This window comes from Thermobia domestica, chromosome 2, assembly GCF_964235325.1.
Source record: "Thermobia domestica chromosome 2, izTheDome1.hap1.1, whole genome shotgun sequence".
Classification (NCBI taxonomy): domain Eukaryota; kingdom Metazoa; phylum Arthropoda; class Insecta; order Zygentoma; family Lepismatidae; genus Thermobia; species Thermobia domestica.
Genome location: NC_137455.1, coordinates 237,601,731 through 237,621,520, shown reverse-complemented (window position 1 = coordinate 237,621,520; position 19,790 = coordinate 237,601,731). Strand labels below are relative to the sequence as shown.

The 19,790-nt window shown below is 35.2% G+C and overlaps 1 protein-coding gene across 1 annotated transcript in view; it reads left to right on the top strand.

The window, feature by feature from the left end:
- Window positions 1–19,790, top strand: part of LOC145678408 (uncharacterized) — a 397,255-nt gene that overhangs the window by 362,656 nt on the left and 14,809 nt on the right. The gene's annotated exons all lie outside the window — the stretch shown is intronic.

Sequence of the window (19,790 nt, the reverse complement as noted above, 5' to 3'; positions counted from 1 at the left end):
GAACTCTCTTCAGTGTACGCTGAAGAGGAATTCGGATCACTGTCAGGGACTGAGTTTGCTAGAATGAATTGTTTGCAATAATGTTTCTGAAATTAATATTATAGCGTCAGCAAAAAAAGAAAAGTTTTTTTCACATCCAAAAAAAAAAAAAAAAATGACACTTTCAAGGAATTGAATGTCTCAAGAAAGGTTATCACCTTTCGTTATGCTTTCCAGAGAAAAAAAACCTGACAATAAGAAAACAAAAGTTCAACCAGCATGTGTTAGGCAGATTTGCTCCAATCAAAGAGAGCAGAATGAACTTACTAATTAAATAAGGTGATTAAATGGATAAAATGTTCTGCATTTTTTTATTTTTTTAAACACAGAATTTTATTTAATTTCACATGTCACATAGCATTTGCATTTAAAGTTATGCTGATTAGTCAATGTGTTCACTTTATATCTTCTGTCTCCGATCGTTCGTACTACAACACCCGAAACCACAATCCACCGGCCGCCACTGGAAAGAAGCATACAATTCCGATATAATATTCCAAAAAATTCCCTTCATTCATATTGTCTTGAATTTCATCATCCTCTTATGTGGAAACTTTTGAAATGCAATATATCTAAGACATTGTGCTATTGTCTTAGTATATGATCTATTTTCACAAATAGATTCTTTATAGACATCGCTAAATTAAGAAGAAAATTTATAAATTTCTAGTACTGTTGTGTTTCAACATATGGATGGTTTCAGTCTTTTGAAAGAATTGCATTTGTTTGATATTTGTTCATGACACGACCTCACTATTTATTTAGAAATTGCGTAATTTTTAAACCTCACGGAAGTAAGTAAACTATTTTGGTCTGAATTCACAGATAAAAAAAGCAACAAAAAAAAAAAAAAAAAAAAACAAAAGACTATTCCAGGCATGGAAAAGAGTGAAACCGAGGTTCAGAGAAGCATCGCCATTTAACTTTTTGTATTTTGTTTAATGCCAAATTCTGTCTTAGGATAAAAATCTAATTTGGATTGTTTTCTGTATGTGACGACTGGAGAAGTAGTGTAATTAAGGATCCATGCCCCTGCAATTTTCCCACGTTGATGAAGACAGGTAAAAATTTATACAGCGTTAGCGTTACTACTTGCACATATTATACAGTGATGATGATGTCCAGTTTGATTTTGTTATCATTGTTATCAATTAAGGAAGTAAAATGTAATTCACTCTTAGGTACAGATGCAATGGATTGAGAAAAAAACAGCTTTTTTTTTTTTTTTTAAAAAAACGAGGTTTTATCTCCATGGCTTTTTGCCTGGGAAATTTTGGGTTTTTAAAAATATTTCAATTTTAGTGAAGAGAAAACAGAATGTTCTACCTTGATTTTTCCATTAAAACATCAAAAAATATTTAACTACTGCATTCTGAAGAGAAAATTCTGAAGAAATTCGAGAATCAAAGGTAATCGGTAATTCGATAGGAAAAAATGTGCAAATTAGTGGACGCAGTGGTCTAGTCCAAATGAACTGTTTATAGAGCAGTTAGATTAACGTTCTATGACTCTTTTTCTTTCTTTCTTTTTATTAGTAAAAAGTTTAATTATGTTAGCAATAAGTGTTCTAAAAATGAAGCAGATTTCCTGAAACAAGATCGTCATTTAAAATTTATGAATTGATTAGAACTTCATTGTAACCGTACATAACATTTATGAAGCCGCTGAACTTCTAGGGAGAGAACTTTAAAACGCTGTTCACAAGTTTCTTATTCCAAAAATGTTGACACTATATACTTGTAACAGTAAAGATAGAAGGAATTCTGTGAATAATGATTTTAAAGCAACACCATTTCCAAAATAGGCGTTTATGGTTTTAGTTTTGTAAACTGAAGTCTCTGGAGTTCAGGTTAAAACGTTTTCTTAACAGAGAACGAGTTGTAAGCAAGATTCTATGGAAAAAAAAGTTTTGTAGTACCTATTTCGTGGTTTGATGTACTTTTGATTTTCTACCAGATTGAATTTAGATAACCAGCAAAACACATATATTGAAGTGGATAACTTCCAGGTAGTTAATAAATGGTTAGGCAACTAAGACAACAATTAAGACAACAATTGGGATGTGGTGCTGACAACAACTGTAATCCTAGTTTGAAAATGAAATCAAGACAGCCAGTCCAGACTGAGCATAGAGCTTAGAAGTAGTGAACGTTGTAAATAGATTTTCTTAATTTTTTAGTCCACTACAGGGAAGCAGGAGGGGATATTTGAACAAGAAGTTAGAAAAAGTTTTAACCCTCGAGTAGTCGCGCCGCGGTCAAAAGCACCGCAGGGAAATTATTTTCGATCGTGTGTCCATTCTGTTTGTCCGACAGACTTCTCCGTCTAGCTTATCTTCCCCCTCACCTTCCCGAACATTCCTGCTCAATCACTCCGCTATCCGTTATTTAGTTTAGTGATTCTGCGGTGCTTTCCACCGCGCGCGACTAACCGTGTAATGTTTTTTTCTCAGTGTTTCGCTCTGTACTTGACCTTTGTTTTGGAGATGTTTTAAGCTTTATAAACATAAATATTATTTTAATGGACAGAAAAGAGGTCGACAGAGTTAACAAACTGATACCAAGTATGAAAAAAGAGAAAATTTGAAATGAACAGCTTAAAACAAGGGAGGGAAATGTTAGGAATGGACTATTTGGATAAATCAGCCTAGATGATCTCGTGGAAGCTTTGTCTGAGGAAGATCATAACAAATATATATATATATATATATATATATATATATATATATATATATATATATATATATATATATATATATAAGTGAGTGGACACGAAAGGTGAAGTGAGGAGTATGCAAGCGAATCTGAAGATCTTAAACCCAGAAATAACCAGCGATTCCCCGAATGTAGTCAGAGCAGGAGAGGACGAAATAAGCGACTACGAAGTGTAGAACAGTGTACATTTGAAGATAACCTAAAATAATCCAATGTAGTGCTGTATAGGTGAAATTTCAAAATAACAGGACCGTAAAATAATTCAATGTAAATTTGATTTGATTTCAATTTAGCGCCCTTTTCAGCATCAAGCCTATGTAAGACGTGGACCTACTGCTTAACGCAGGATCCGAACCACATGAGGTCCCACCGTGAATCGAAGCCGGAAGTCCCACCCCAAAGGCGTGTATGCTAACTGCTTAGCTACGAGTGAGCTCTAATTCAACGTAAAATGCGCTGTGAAGCTTTGTTTTAGTGTTATGTTTATATAGTATATTTTTAACTAATTTACTATTGCATTTCTAATTTTAGACGAACCAGAGTTGACAAAAAGATCAATCATCAGATTTAGAATTTTCAGTAAAACAAGTGCGTAGAAATATGTAACGAAAAAAAAAAAACATTTTATTCCAAATGAGAAATAACAAAAAGGACATGTCTAATTGTAGGTTTCTCTAATAGTTATTACTGTAAAACTTATTACAATAATAAAAATGTTATATCCTCTTAATCAGAGAATATACAAAATTGCGTTTTTAATACAAGAAAAATGTTTAAAACGATATTTGCAACACATTATGTTCGTGCGGTCCTTCTGACCGCGCGCGACTACTCGCGTTACTTTTTCGGCGCGACTTCTCGAGGGTTAAAAAAAAGAAAAGAAAGCAGAAATCTCCATTCCCTCCCTCCCAAAACGACGGATTTTTATTTTTAAAAAACTCCAACTCGAAAACGCCGGGTTTTTTCACTTCTGTTCTCAGATGAAAATCATTGAATATTGTCAATTCCTTTCTATTTATTATTTCCGTCTCTATACAGAGTATTGATGGTAAATTAAATGGCTTTTTAAGCGATAATTTGAAAATATTAGAAGACAACAGAACAATACTGAGAACAATAGTGGAACGTGGAAATTAATTTTCAGCATCCTAACATCATAATGTTAATCTTCGAAATTTAAATGAGTCTCCTTTTGGAGTGACTCCTCCCCCTGCTCTGTAGGTCTATTAGTTACGCCAGTGAGCAGGTGACAGATATCTGTTGGATCTGGAGGATTGGAACATCTCATCTTTCCATTGCCTCTAGTTTGGCTGAAAAATGTTTCACAAATACAACGTCTCTTTCAACTGTCCTGTCTTTTCTTTGATGTCTTCTGGTTGTTCTTCAATTCACTATCGTCGAAGTCGTTTCTTAAATTGTGGATTATTACTAACATCTCCCTTACTATAGGATGTATTCACCTTATCAATACAGCTATCCATAAAAGTAGGCAAAAAAATCAGTATAGTTCGTTGAAGTTTTCTGAACGGGCTGTTCATTTTCAGAGGTAGATTTTTAAAAAAAATAAGTAATATTTTTTTGCTGATGGTTAATATTTCACCCCGAATTGAACAGTAAACAACAATTTTGTAATTCATGCCACAATAATACAAACTTTTTCAATGTGTTGCTTTGTTCTGATTGCTGGCTGGTTTGCAACTCAAATAATACGTGCACGATGTCTGCTTATTTCGTTGTGAAATATAAACCCAACAAATGAACATTCAAAGGAAAAACACGTTGAGCAACAATGAATCTGTTTCTGAAGAGAGAATAATGCTACTAACTTTCCTTCCTGTGTTCATAAATAAAGGACCGTGGTAACGATTGTAACTTATTCTTGAAAATATTTTATTTCTAACTTCAAGCGTAAATAAAACTATTGAAAAGACAGAAAGTGACGAAGTTCCATTACACAGAAAGTGAGAGTTCCGTCATTTTTTTCTTAAACTGTAAAATCTGAAAATTCGTTTAACAAAACGAAAATACTTTTCAACAAAAAAGGTGAGAGAAGTATATATATATTTCTTCTCAATTTCAATTTCATGAAAGCCCTGAAAAAAGTGCACTTTTCAGATTAATATGGCGTTGAACCTCCTTTCGCTCTCTGATGTGTCGTGCAGTGGAGTCATAGAGATCGTGAATTGTAACAAGTAGAATGTTACACCATCCCACGTGCAGTACATTACTCAGTCCCGTGATAAAGTATCTTAGTATAAAGCTTCTAACTTCATCTCCAAATTTCTAAAACCAGGCCACAGCAGCTCCAGCTGTGTGAACCAGCTCATTATCATCCTGGAGTATGGCACCATTGCCCGGAAACAAAATATGCACCATTGGGTGGGCATGCTTCCCTAAAATTTTGATATAATCATGAACAATGACGCGATCGGCAATCATCAGCACAGGACTCACTGAAAACCAGATATTTGAGCCCACAGCATTGCAGAGCCCCCGCCATACTTCACGGTTTGGTGGAAACATTGCGAATCGTACGCCTCTTTGAGCGTACACCACACATAAACATGGCCCATAGTTTGATATAAAGTGAAACGACTCATCCAATCATATCGCACGTTTCAAGTTATCAGTACCTGTTTATGTTGCATGCTTGCGGTACCATTGGCGCTGTGCTAAAGTGTGCCCTCACCATCGGTTTCGACCATGCAAGCAAACCCTTAATATCCATGTCATACTGTTGTTATGAATGCAAATTATGGGAAGTGCTACTTGAGCTTCTCCGTTACTTGCATTGCAGTTGCACGGCAGTCCTGAGGGACACGCTTTAATGGTTGGTAGAACCTGACACTTAAAATTTCCTTCTGTCCATTCAGGATGGTTTTGCAGTCAGTCTTGGAGCCCGTCATCATCTTGAGCACGTTTCTCGCGATTCGTTCAAGACAGTTGTCAGTTTCTTCACGCCCACACCATACGATAGAGGGTCCAGTGGGGATGGTCATTCTTTCTTATACCGACTCGTCATAAACTTTCTTTGTTCTTTCTTAATATTTTCATAAAAAAAAAAATAAAAAAAAAGTTGTACTTTTTTTCTTCCTGTCCGATTTCTTTTATTTCTTCTTTCTTTTTTATAATATCCGAAGAGTAGCTTGTTTCTTCTTGTTTCATCTCTTATCGTGTTCCTGTCTTCTTATTGTCAATTCTTTGCACAAATTCCTTCAACTACTCTTATATTCTTTTCTATATTTCTAAACAATTGTCCATATATCTACGAAATATAATTACCTTCTCTCCTTCTTTTTCCACTTAATTTTCTTACTTATTCATCGAAATATCTGATAGTACCCGACTTAATTATGATATCATACTTGCAAGAGACCTTGTTCTGGTGTCACACGAAATGTGGAACGAGACTATGGTCAATCGATTTATGTTAGTGAACAAGAAAATCCATGGGGGGAGGACCTTCGATCGCAACCTTTCCGTACTTATGTGGGGAAGTAGGGGCACTGGCAACAGAACACGTTGTGGGCAACGGCCCCCCACCTTCCTGAACTGATCTTTCAATGTATAGTGGTGTATTGGACTTTCTCTGCCTTGCCCCCTCCCACTGTCAGCATTTAAATAAGGTCCGTCGTCCTTGCTACTGTAGCATCAAATCTCCAGCACTAATCAATCAAGTCATACAAATATAGTAAATCACAAACGAGAGTAAGCCTAGAGACGATGCTTTCTTATTAGACGTTATCACAGCTATGTATATGTGCACAGTTGTGTTATATATCTACAATATTTGTGCTTCTTTGGTGCTTTGCAGCGCATTCACACAGGGGTGTATATTGTTGTCTTACTTTTATGTCATCATCATAATCAACCATTGTCGATCCACTGCTGGATGAAGGTCTCTCCAATACTTCTCTATAACAAGGGCGCAGTAGTATTGGCTGCACTTTGCCTAACTTTTTGGCCCCTGGGTCCCTGCCTCAGGACCCATGGTCCCTGGCCGGGGTCAATGACCTAGGGGTACATAGGACCACCCCCTCTAAATTTTGGCAGGGGTACCATGGCCCACCCCCTAAATTTTGGCAGGGGTACATAGGACCACCCCCCTTAAATTTTGGAAATTGCCAAATCTAAAAATTTGGTATGGTAGCCTAGGACCATAGTATGTACCTCTATCAGTATTGGGGGTCTATGTCGTTCCCTTTCATGGGTAAAAAATTGCCAAAAAGTCAAATTTCGGGGGTTTTTGACCTAATTTATCCCCTTGGATGAGGTGTTATTACCCTATATGGTTATATGGGCGTATACAGGGGTCCATTCCCTTTCATAAGACATGGGTATATTAATGCACCCCTTGAAAAATTTGGGAGGGGTACCTTGGCCCACCCTTAAATTTTGGAAATTGCCAAATCTAAAAATTTGGTATGGTAGCCTAGGACCACAGTATGTACCTCTATCAGTATTGGGGTCAATGTCGTTCCCTTTCATGGGTAAAAAAATTGCCTAAAATTCACATTTCGGAGGTTTTTGACCTAATTTATCCCCTTGGATGAGGTGTTATTACCCTATATAGTTATATGGGCGTATACAGGGGTCCATTACCTTTCATAAGACATGGGTATATTAATGCACCCATTGAAAAATTTGGGAGGGGTACCTTGGCCCACCCCTTAAATTTTGGAAATTGCCCAATTTAAACATTTGGTATTATAGTATAGGACCCTAATATGTATTATGATAAATTTGGATGGTCCACCTCGTTCCCTTTTAGGGGTACCAAATTGCCAAAATATAAACGTAAGCAATACGTAGTACCACGTGTTTGGTTTTGACCTAATTTATCCCCTTGGATGAGGTCCTATTACCTTATATGTTTATATGAGCGTATACAGGAGTCTATTACCTTTCATAAGACATGGATATATTGGTGCACCCCGGGAGGGGTACCTTGGCCCACCCCTTCAATTTTAGAAATTGCCCAATTTAAACATTTGGTATAATAGTATAGAGCCCTAGTATGTATCACTATAAATTTGGGTGGTCCACCTTGTTCCCTTTCATGGGTACACAATTGCCAAATTTTAGTACAACCACGTGTTTGGTCTTTTGACCTAATTTATCACCTTTGATGAGGTGTTATTATCCTATATCGTTATATGGGCGTATACAGGGGTTCATTACCTTTCATAAGATATGGTTATATTAATGCACCCCCAGGAGGGGTACCTTGGACCACCCTTTAATTTTGGAAATTGCCCAATTTAAACATTCGGTATAATAGTATAGGACCCTAATATATATTAATGTAATTTCGTTCCCTTTTAGGGGTACAAAATTGCCAAAATATAAATGTAAGCAATACGTTGTACCACGTGTTTCGTTTTTTTACCTAATCTATTCCATTGGACGAGGTCCTATTACCTTATACGTTATATGGTCACGTATGGGGATTCATTTCCTATCATAAGACATAGGTACATTTGTGCACCCGGGAGGGGTACTTTGACCCACCCCTTTAATTTTGGAAATTGTCCCTTTTATATGTTTGGTATTATAGTATAGGACCCTAATATAAATTACTATAAATTTTGGTGGTCCACCTCGTTCCCTTTCATGGGTACACAATTGCCAAATTTTAGTACAACCACGTGTTTGGTTTTGGCTCAATTTATCCCCTTGGATGAGGTCCTATTACCTTATATGGTTATATGGTCATGTATATATTGGTCCATTTCCTATTATAAGACATGGGTACATTGATGCACCCTTTAAATTTTTGGAAGGGGTACCATGGCCAACCCCTTAAATTTTGGAAATTTTCCAATTTGAGCATTCGGTATCATAGTACATGCCTCAACATGTATCATGATAAATTTGGGTGGTCCACCTCGTTCCCTTTTAGGGGTACAAAATTGCCAAAATATAAACGTAAGCAATACGTTGTACCACGTGTTTGGTTTTTGGCCCAATTTCTCCCCTTTGATGAGGTTCTATTACCTTATATGGTTATATGGTCATGTATATGGGTTCATTTCCTATCATAAGACATGGGTACATTGACGCACCCTTTAAAAATTTGGGATGGGGTATCTTGGCTCATCCACTCGGTTTTAGAAATTTTTTAATATAAGCATTTGGTATCATAGTACAGGACTTCAATATGTACCACTATAAATGTGGATGGTCCACATCGTTCCCTTTCATGGGTAAAGAACTACCAAAAAATCAAATTTCGGAGGTTATTGACACCTATTTAGCACGTTATATGGGTATGTACAGAGGTTTATTACCTTTATATGTTTATGTTCCCTTTTAAATTTGGGAATTATCAAATAACAAAATTCGGTAAACGTTTTCTAGGACCCATTGGTGTTCCTCTTATGACCAAATATTCAAAATTTAAAGGTTATTGACCGGCTTTATTATTGAATAAGTACAGGATTTATTACTTTTTCATAAGACACAGGTGTATTTGTGTACCAATCTTAAATTTTGGGAGGAGGTACATTTCTTATTGTCATATCAATAATTGGTAATTGGATAGTATCTCATTCATTGGGTAAATCATTGTCAAATATGAGTATGATCACGTGATCAGTTATTAACCTATGATGGGATTAGGAGTCCAGAACATTGGTACATTGAAACTTTGTAGGATAATTTGAGAATGCGTCATTGGTTTTGATTATTCCCGCCAAATATAAACGTAAGCAAGACGTTGTACCACGTGATTGTCCTTGATGAGGTAGTGTACAGGGATTCATTTCCTTTGTTGTGGTACTTCTTAAGTTTGAGTACACACACACTTCTAGAAAACAGTTGGTTCTACTCAGGTAAACAATTGACGGACATTATTGACCTTATTGAACATATAATGATATGATTAACTCTAAGACTTAGGTATATCAAGAGAAGTATTCTTTAAATTTGGGAATGGTGATAAACAGAATTTTAACATAAGGTGCGAAATTTGAAACAATACATTGAACTTTAGTCACAGCTCATAGTCTAAGATCATTGGTGGTGATTGATTTGAAATCTGATAGCTAACCTTATTGAATCTTATGACTCATAGACGAAAGGCAATACATGCTACAACAGTTTGAAATTTAATCATAAGGTGATGTAATCTGACACTAGCAAAGTTATTGTTAATGCAATTTGATTGGATGATCACTATCTTTCCTGCAATCTGATTGGTTGATCACTATCTTTCGTGCAATCTGATAGGTTGATGATTTTCAAATCTTTGCTGTATTCAGTTTTAAGTTTTGTTTAACATTTAAAAATCTTGGTTTCGTTCAACATTTTGCACTCACTGATAAATATGATCAAAACCGTTTATTTGTTAATCGAATAGTTAAAAACCGGATAAAGTTTGACGGTTAACCGTGAAACGTAAAATTTTTAGTTTGAAATTTTTTTGTTTGAAACTTTTTGTTTGAAAATTCTTGCTTTCAAATTTTTGTTTGAATTTTTTGTTTCAAAATTTTGTTTGACATTTTTTTTGACAACTTTTGTTTCAAACATTTTTTGTTGAAAAATTTTTCGTTTGAAATTTTTTAAAATTTTTTCGTTTCAAAATTTTGTTTAAAATTTTTGTTTGAAATTTTTCGTTTCCAAATTTTTTGTTTGAAATTTTTTGTTTCAAAATTTTGTTTGAAATTTTTTTCGCTTCAAAATTTTGTTTAAATTTTTTTCGTTTCAAAATTTTGTTTCAAAGATTTTTTGTTCTAAATTTTTGTTTCAAAGTTTGGTTTGACATTTTTAAAAGTTTGTGCACTCATTAGTAAAGAACCGGAACTGTTTAGAGCAAAAACCTCTGGCAGCATTGTGGTGCAATAGTACACGTCAGAACATGATAATGCAACGTCATCAGTTTTTCATCATATATAAGTATCGTTCGAGTTAGTATTCATGATAACATCATCATGGCTACTTGTCTGCAGTTTCTAAACAGGCGTGATGTGATGAAATCATTTACCAAGATTACTGATTTACAACAGAATGTACCTTATAGAATCTTAGCTAGCCAAATGATCCCTACAAAGTTTGGATTAAGAATCGTAGTGAAGCTTGAAAATGATAAGAATATAATTTTACCAGCAAGATATTTACCCATGGAAGCATCAAAACAAGAAGAACTGCTACGTTTCTTAAATACTGGATCTGTATCTTTATGTTACAAAGGATTCTTGGGTCGAAGTCATCAACTTGAATTTAGTACACAGCCAGATTCGTCAGAAATTGTGATGAAATCATGAATTCAAACGTCAGCACATTTCTTTGACGTCAGACATAGTTGTATGAATGTGGTTGCTCGGCATGACGTCAGCAACTGTGATGAAATCATGAATTCAAACGTCAGCACATTCCTTACCAATGACGTCAGCAATAACTATAAACGAGCAAATACAGTGTCATCCCACGAAATCATTTGAGCAAGTGCTTTTCAGGAGGAAAGATGTGTACTTCTAACGATAAAGAGTTCATCTTCGCAAGCTATTATCCAATAAATATATTTCAAACAAAACATGTGATGATTGGTATCAGTGCTAGAACATTTGAACCTGTGATTCGATTGGGCAAAGCAGAACAATTTGGTGTACAACTGACCTGTGAAGAATGGCAAATATTATGTTCACGAATCGACCAAATGAATGATTATTTTCATGATGAGCTAAATGTGACCATAGTCAAATCATTAGGCTCAAATCATGAAGTGGTGATGCGTACAGTCCTCGAAGAGAAGATGGTGCTGTTACGTAAAAAGAGTACATTTCATGCCCCTCGCAACATGGTGTATCTAACACAAACTGAATGGAACAAATTCATCAGCGTATTTCAGTGTGTTAAACATGCAGTGGAAGTGTGCAACAAAACAAGTATATTCCTGAAAAAGTACTATTTTGAAAAATGTGTTATGCATATTGTACAACATGTATCTAGATATTGTGATGGTTGTCAACATCGTTCGTGGGTGCATACCTGCATTGATAAACAGTTTATTTGTGATCAAATGGACATTGAGTTTCCACCAATTGATATTGGAATAGACCTTAAAAGACTTCAACTGGAATTAAAATTATATGCTAAAGAAAAACTAGTGCAAGAAGTTCAAAATACATTGTATCGACAATATCCAGAACCACTATCTGGTATGGATGTATGTGGAGTGTAATAAAATGATCCATTTCTATGAATTGTGTTTTTTCATTTCAAGTACAACCCCAGGTTCTGATGTGTACTATTGCACCACAATGCTGCCAGAGGTTTTTGCTCTAAACAGTTCCGGTTCTTTACTAATGAGTGCACAAAGTTTTAAAAATGTCAAACCAAACTTTGAAACAAAAATTTAGAACAAAAAATCTTTGAAACAAAATTTTGAAACGAAAAAAATTCAAACAAAAAATTTCAAACGAAAAAATTCAAACAAAATTTTGAAGCGAAAAAATTTTCAAACAAAATTTTGAAACAAAAAATTTCAAACAAAAATTTGGAAACGAAAAATTTCAAACAAAAAATTTTAAACAAAATTTTCGAACAAAAATTTTCAAACAAAAAATTTCAAACGAAAAAAATTTTCAAACAAAAATTTCAAACGAAAAAATTCCAAACAAAATTTTGAAAATTTTCAAACAAAAAATTTTTAAAACGAAAAATTTCAAACCAAAGTTTCAAACAAAAAAAATTCAAAAACTGAATGCAGAAAAAGATTTAAAACTCATCAACCTATCAGATTGCACGAAAGATAGTGATCAACCAATCAGATTGCAGGAAAGATAGTGATCATCCAATCAAATTGCATTAACAATAACTTTGCTAGTGTCAGATTACATCACCTTATGATTAAATTTCAAACTGTTGTAGCATGTATTGCCTTTCGTCTATGAGTCATAAGATTCAATAAGGTTAGCTATCAGATTTCAAATCAATCACCACCAATGATCTTAGAATATGAGCTGTGACTAAAGTTCAATGTATTGTTTCAAATTTCGCACCTTATGTTAAAATTCTGTTTATCACCATTCCCAAATTTAAAGAATACTTCTCTTGATATACCTAAGTCTTAGAGTTAATCATATCATTATATGTTCAATAAGGTCAATAATGTCCGTCAATTGTTTACCTGAGTAGAACCAACTGTTTTCTAGAAGTGTGTGTGTACTCAAACTTAAGAAGTACCACAACAAAGGAAATGAATCCCTGTACACTACCTCATCAAGGACAATCACGTGGTACAACGTCTTGCTTACGTTTATATTTGGCGGGAATAATCAAAACCAATGACGCATTCTCAAATTATCCTACAAAGTTTCAATGTACCAATGTTCTGGACTCCTAATCCCATCATAGGTTAATAACTGATCACGTGATCATACTCATATTTGACAATGATTTACCCAATGAATGAGATACTATCCAATTACCAATTATTGATATGACAATAAGAAATGTACCTCCTCCCAAAATTTAAGATTGGTACACAAATACACCTGTGTCTTATGAAAAAGTAATAAATCCTGTACTTATTCAATAATAAAGCCGGTCAATAACCTTTAAATTTTGAATATTTGGTCATAAGAGGAACACCAATGGGTCCTAGAAAACGTTTACCGAATTTTGTTATTTGATAATTCCCAAATTTAAAAGGGAACATAAACATATAAAGGTAATAAACCTCTGTACATACCCATATAACGTGCTAAATAGGTGTCAATAACCTCCGAAATTTGATTTTTTGGTAGTTCTTTACCCATGAAAGGGAACGATGTGGACCATCCACATTTATAGTGGTACATATTGAAGTCCTGTACTATGATACCAAATGCTTATATTAAAAAATTTCTAAAACCGAGTGGATGAGCCAAGATACCCCATCCCAAATTTTTAAAGGGTGCGTCAATGTACCCATGTCTTATGATAGGAAATGAACCCATATACATGACCATATAACCATATAAGGTAATAGAACCTCATCAAAGGGGAGAAATTGGGCCAAAAACCAAACACGTGGTACAACGTATTGCTTACGTTTATATTTTGGCAATTTTGTACCCCTAAAAGGGAACGAGGTGGACCACCCAAATTTATCATGATACATGTTGAGGCATGTACTATGATACCGAATGCTCAAATTGGAAAATTTCCAAAATTTAAGGGGTTGGCCATGGTACCCCTTCCAAAAATTTAAAGGGTGCATCAATGTACCCATGTCTTATAATAGGAAATGGACCAATATATACATGACCATATAACCATATAAGGTAATAGGACCTCATCCAAGGGGATAAATTGAGCCAAAACCAAACACGTGGTTGTACTAAAATTTGGCAATTGTGTACCCATGAAAGGGAACGAGGTGGACCACCAAAATTTATAGTAATTTATATTAGGGTCCTATACTATAATACCAAACATATAAAAGGGACAATTTCCAAAATTAAAGGGGTGGGTCAAAGTACCCCTCCCGGGTGCACAAATGTACCTATGTCTTATGATAGGAAATGAATCCCCATACGTGACCATATAACGTATAAGGTAATAGGACCTCGTCCAATGGAATAGATTAGGTAAAAAAACGAAACACGTGGTACAACGTATTGCTTACATTTATATTTTGGCAATTTTGTACCCCTAAAAGGGAACGAAATTACATTAATATATATTAGGGTCCTATACTATTATACCGAATGTTTAAATTGGGCAATTTCCAAAATTAAAGGGTGGTCCAAGGTACCCCTCCTGGGGGTGCATTAATATAACCATATCTTATGAAAGGTAATGAACCCCTGTATACGCCCATATAACGATATAGGATAATAACACCTCATCAAAGGTGATAAATTAGGTCAAAAGACCAAACACGTGGTTGTACTAAAATTTGGCAATTGTGTACCCATGAAAGGGAACAAGGTGGACCACCCAAATTTATAGTGATACATACTAGGGCTCTATACTATTATACCAAATGTTTAAATTGGGCAATTTCTAAAATTGAAGGGGTGGGCCAAGGTACCCCTCCCGGGGTGCACCAATATATCCATGTCTTATGAAAGGTAATAGACTCCTGTATACGCTCATATAAACATATAAGGTAATAGGACCTCATCCAAGGGGATAAATTAGGTCAAAACCAAACACGTGGTACTACGTATTGCTTACGTTTATATTTTGGCAATTTGGTACCCCTAAAAGGGAACGAGGTGGACCATCCAAATTTATCATAATACATATTAGGGTCCTATACTATAATACCAAATGTTTAAATTGGGCAATTTCCAAAATTTAAGGGGTGGGCCAAGGTACCCCTCCCAAATTTTTCAATGGGTGCATTAATATACCCATGTCTTATGAAAGGTAATGGACCCCTGTATACGCCCATATAACTATATAGGGTAATAACACCTCATCCAAGGGGATAAATTAGGTCAAAAACCTCCGAAATGTGAATTTTAGGCAATTTTTTTACCCATGAAAGGGAACGACATTGACCCCAATACTGATAGAGGTACATACTGTGGTCCTAGGCTACCATACCAAATTTTTAGATTTGGCAATTTCCAAAATTTAAGGGTGGGCCAAGGTACCCCTCCCAAATTTTTCAAGGGGTGCATTAATATACCCATGTCTTATGAAAGGGAATGGACCCCTGTATACGCCCATATAACCATATAGGGTAATAACACCTCATCCAAGGGGATAAATTAGGTCAAAAACCCCCGAAATTTGACTTTTTGGCAATTTTTTACCCATGAAAGGGAACGACATAGACCCCCAATACTGATAGAGGTACATACTATGGTCCTAGGCTACCATACCAAATTTTTAGATTTGGCAATTTCCAAAATTTAAGGGGGGTGGTCCTATGTACCCCTGCCAAAATTTAGGGGGTGGGCCATGGTACCCCTGCCAAAATTTAGAGGGGGTGGTCCTATGTACCCCTAGGTCATTGACCCCGGCCAGGGACCATGGGTCCTGAGGCAGGGACCCAGGGGCCAAAAAGTTAGGCAAAGTGCAGCCAATACTACTGGCGCCCATCAGGGGGGTAAGGTGGGGCGCTCGCCTCCCTAGAGGAAATCATACTTCGGAATATCGAAAACCCAATTGAATTTTTACATTAGCTACATCAAAATTTGAACCTATATTTGAAGTGTCGCGTATACTTGCCCCCTTGGAAACCACAATATGGGCGCTCTTGCTCTATAACCATATATCGTGGGCAGTCCATTATGTTGCACTACATTTCTTTGTGCCCTATAGTTTTAGCCATACTTTTAGATCATTCTTAATTCATGTCCAACGTATACTTCGAACTAGGCACGTAGCAAGTCAGGACTTTAGGAGGGGATGATCTTAGCAATGTTGAGGGGATACAAAGACAATATGTGCGACAAATATATGAAAATGAATGCCTACATGTATACAACAGTCTACACACATCGGACGTTACGAGGGAGGGGGGTCCGGACCCTACGGACAATCCCTTCCATAGCTCTCTTTCTTCCATTTCTGCTTCACGGTGTCTATAGTTTGTGACTCAGAGCTTCTACAGGCTGTCTATAGTTTGTGATTGACCAGGTATTATTACTGTGCCATTCCGCTGACGTCTTGCTTCTCCGTTTTCCTCAATTATATGACCATTTTTACTTGCTTTTACCCACCCCCTCTTCTGGCGTTGAATTCTGTTTGAGTTCTGTCTTTTCATCAGTAATCTTGAAATCTTGTGTCTTTCTACCTTGTTTTACCTACTCTATCACATCTTTAGCTTTTTTCTCCTGTTATTTTGTATATTTCCTTCCACATCTTCTCTATTTTCTTCTTATAGCATTTGTCTTCCATCACTGCCAATACACATTATTTGTCTGCAATGTGCTTTCTTTGCCGTAAGATCTTTAACCCAACTCTTTCTCTTTTTCTTTAAACTTCTCACACTCTTGTTCGCATTTCACTTCATTATTACTACCACTGTATATTAACTTATCTTTTTTAGTTCTTTGTTTATGCCATAGGAGTTCGATCCACTGAATACACGAGTTTTCTAGCCTGAATCTATCTATCTTCTTTAACTTCGAACATATATAATAAATTAAAGCATATATAATCATCTTCTTTCATTTCCACGGGTATTATCACTACTTAATTCACTTTATTCTTCATATTTTCCCAATCCTGGAGGCATGGTGACTTAGTGGTAGAGCGCTTACGTCTAATGCATGGGGTTCCTGGTTCGATCCGCAGCCAAATGAGTTTATGGTCAACAACATCGTGTCCGTGGGTTTTCTCGGGGTACTCCTACTTTCTCATCCCACCCATTCTTCCATCAACATTCACTTGCTTAATTATCGTCTCCCTTAGTCTAAAATACATAATTGTAAGACGTTAAACTGAAATATTTCATTTCATTTCATTTTTCCCCAATCCTAGTTTTTCCCTTTTCCTCTTAGTCTGTTTTTCTTCTCTTCAAAACACTCAACCCACTAATATATTCTCTTCAAAATACTCTACTTACTCTGAAGTCTAGTCAGCGCTCCTCTCACAACCAATGATAGTTTACCTTCAGCTTCCTTTTTCTCTTTCACTACCTCGTATTTTTCTTTATCTTCTTTCTAATCAAGTCCTACATATACTGATATCTTGTTTTATTCATCGGTTCTCTGTATTTTCTCGTTACATAGCCTACTCTTATTTTTCACTAATCCTGGTTTTATCGGTCTTACGCTTTTACCCAAACACTTCCTTAATAAATTTATTTACTAATTCCTAGAACTTCTCCTGTCTTTCTAATACGAGAAATTCACTTTGCTTTTGATACTCGGAGATATTCTCATCTGTATATCGCTTATTCTGGGTGTGGAACTAAGTTAGCGCAAGTAAAAACTCAAAATCTGACCAAAACAATAATCTTATATCAATTATCTTTGGTTCCAGTCTCGACAATATAATAGTGCCTTCCTCGGACACAGGGTGGACCATTCATCTTGATACACCTTTGTAACTTTCAAGTTTTGTACCATGCAAATACACCAGGGGAACATTGTTTGACAAACTGTTATACCACAAGATTAACAATGTTTCCAGCCTAACATAAAGTTGTATCTTTTTGAAATGGCATTACGTCATATTATTACGTATTTCAAATCTACTTGTTAACCGAAAACTTACAATCTTACGTCTATTATCTAGTGTTGGAAACTAAGCTTGCAATAGTATCACAAGCGTTCAAATTTAAATAGCTGCTAATTGAAGTGAAATGTATGGGGCAATGCACATCGAAAAGGCTTTAATGTTAAATACTATGAACACAATATGATGGATTTCAGACCAATACAAACAAAGTTATGAGGGATTGAAAACCTGGCTTTTTTTTTTCAAAAGTCTTTGTTTCGAAAAAAGCTGTTTATTTAAGTGCCTCATCCAATTACATAGATTGTTTTCAATAGATGCGATTACAATGCCACTTATAGTAATTTCATATCTCAAACCGTTCTGGAGATATTTTAAAAACTGTTAAAGTTCGCAGCACTGCTTAAAATTACATAAATCCGAGAATTTGTTGTAATTACATCTGCCAAAAAGTATTGTTGTAATGTTATAGAAGCAAAGTAAATAAAAATTGTTTCAAAAACTTCCCACAAATACATTATTTAAAGCAATATATCAAATTTTACAATTTTTTTAAAAATCTCCTGAACAGTTTGAGATATGAAATTGTTGTAAACAGCATTATAGTCTTTATGTTTTGGAAACCATGCACGTAATTGAACGTGAAACTTATCTAAAAACTTTCTCGAAGTAAAGTCCTTTGCAAAAAGTGAAAATTTTAAATCCTTGTAACTTCGTTTCTACGTGTTTGAATTACGTTATACGTATGATGACCATAATATTGGACATTAAGGTACTTTGGATGCACAGTACCTCGTTCATATTTGTTTTATTAGTTTTGTAGAACCCTCCAGAATTTGGTTGTTTTTGATGTTTCTAATACTGTAGCATCCATAGTTTGCAACACTCCATGACAAGTCTGAAATTGCAAATTTCGTTTTATATGTAGATTTTAAATTAATAATAATCTGACGTGATGCCATTTAAAAATCAGTGAGTTGGTAACACTACTAATCTTATAGTATAACGGAGTATGACTAATAATGTTCCTCTGCTTAGTCTGCATGATACAAACTTTCAGCGTTTTTTGTCCATTAGTTTAAAGTTACAATAACGTATCAAGATAAATGGTCCACCCTGCATAAATCCTAGAAATGTGAAGGCAACAAAGTATACGATAGACTGAAATGTGTAGTGGAAGTAGAAACGGAAGCAGAAGTTTTATAAGGAGATGGAGAGAGGTATGTTGGATAAGAAGAGACGAAAAAGAGATTAATGAATTGGATATCGGAATAATGATGCATGAATTATGAAATTTAAATATTAGGTCAAAGAGAAAAGAAAAAGGAAATCAAGACAAAACATAAATTTAAGTGTGTATTTCCTTAAAAGGTAGATTGAACACGTGCCTAATTAAAAATTAGATTGAGAAATGGATACGCAATAAAATATGGTGATTGTGAAAATTGAAAGTTTACATCTAATTAACTGAAGATGACGATTGTATCTTAGAAAAGGTCGAGACTATGGGATTTACAAGCTGAAACCTTACATATACCCTTATGGTGTGTTCGTTGGAGGGAGTATTTTCTGAAATTGTGACATAGGGTTACTGATATAAATTTTTACCTTTGTTGAGATTTTGATTTTTTATTTCTAAACCCATAATAGGCAATACATAGATGTTATATTTTCAATAGTGTGGTATTCTAAACGCCCCCTTTTCTCTGTTTCTCAGTGACACCCTATTTTACTTCAAACACATCGAACAATCTACTGCAGGAAATTTTATTTCTTTCGTATTAGTGTTATCATTTAATAGAATCTTCTGAACACGACTTACTGGATGTTGATCTTTATTTTGCTTGAGACACATGCTCTTCAATGGTCCGTGCATCAAGTTTGGTATACAATTCATTTCAATTACTTGCC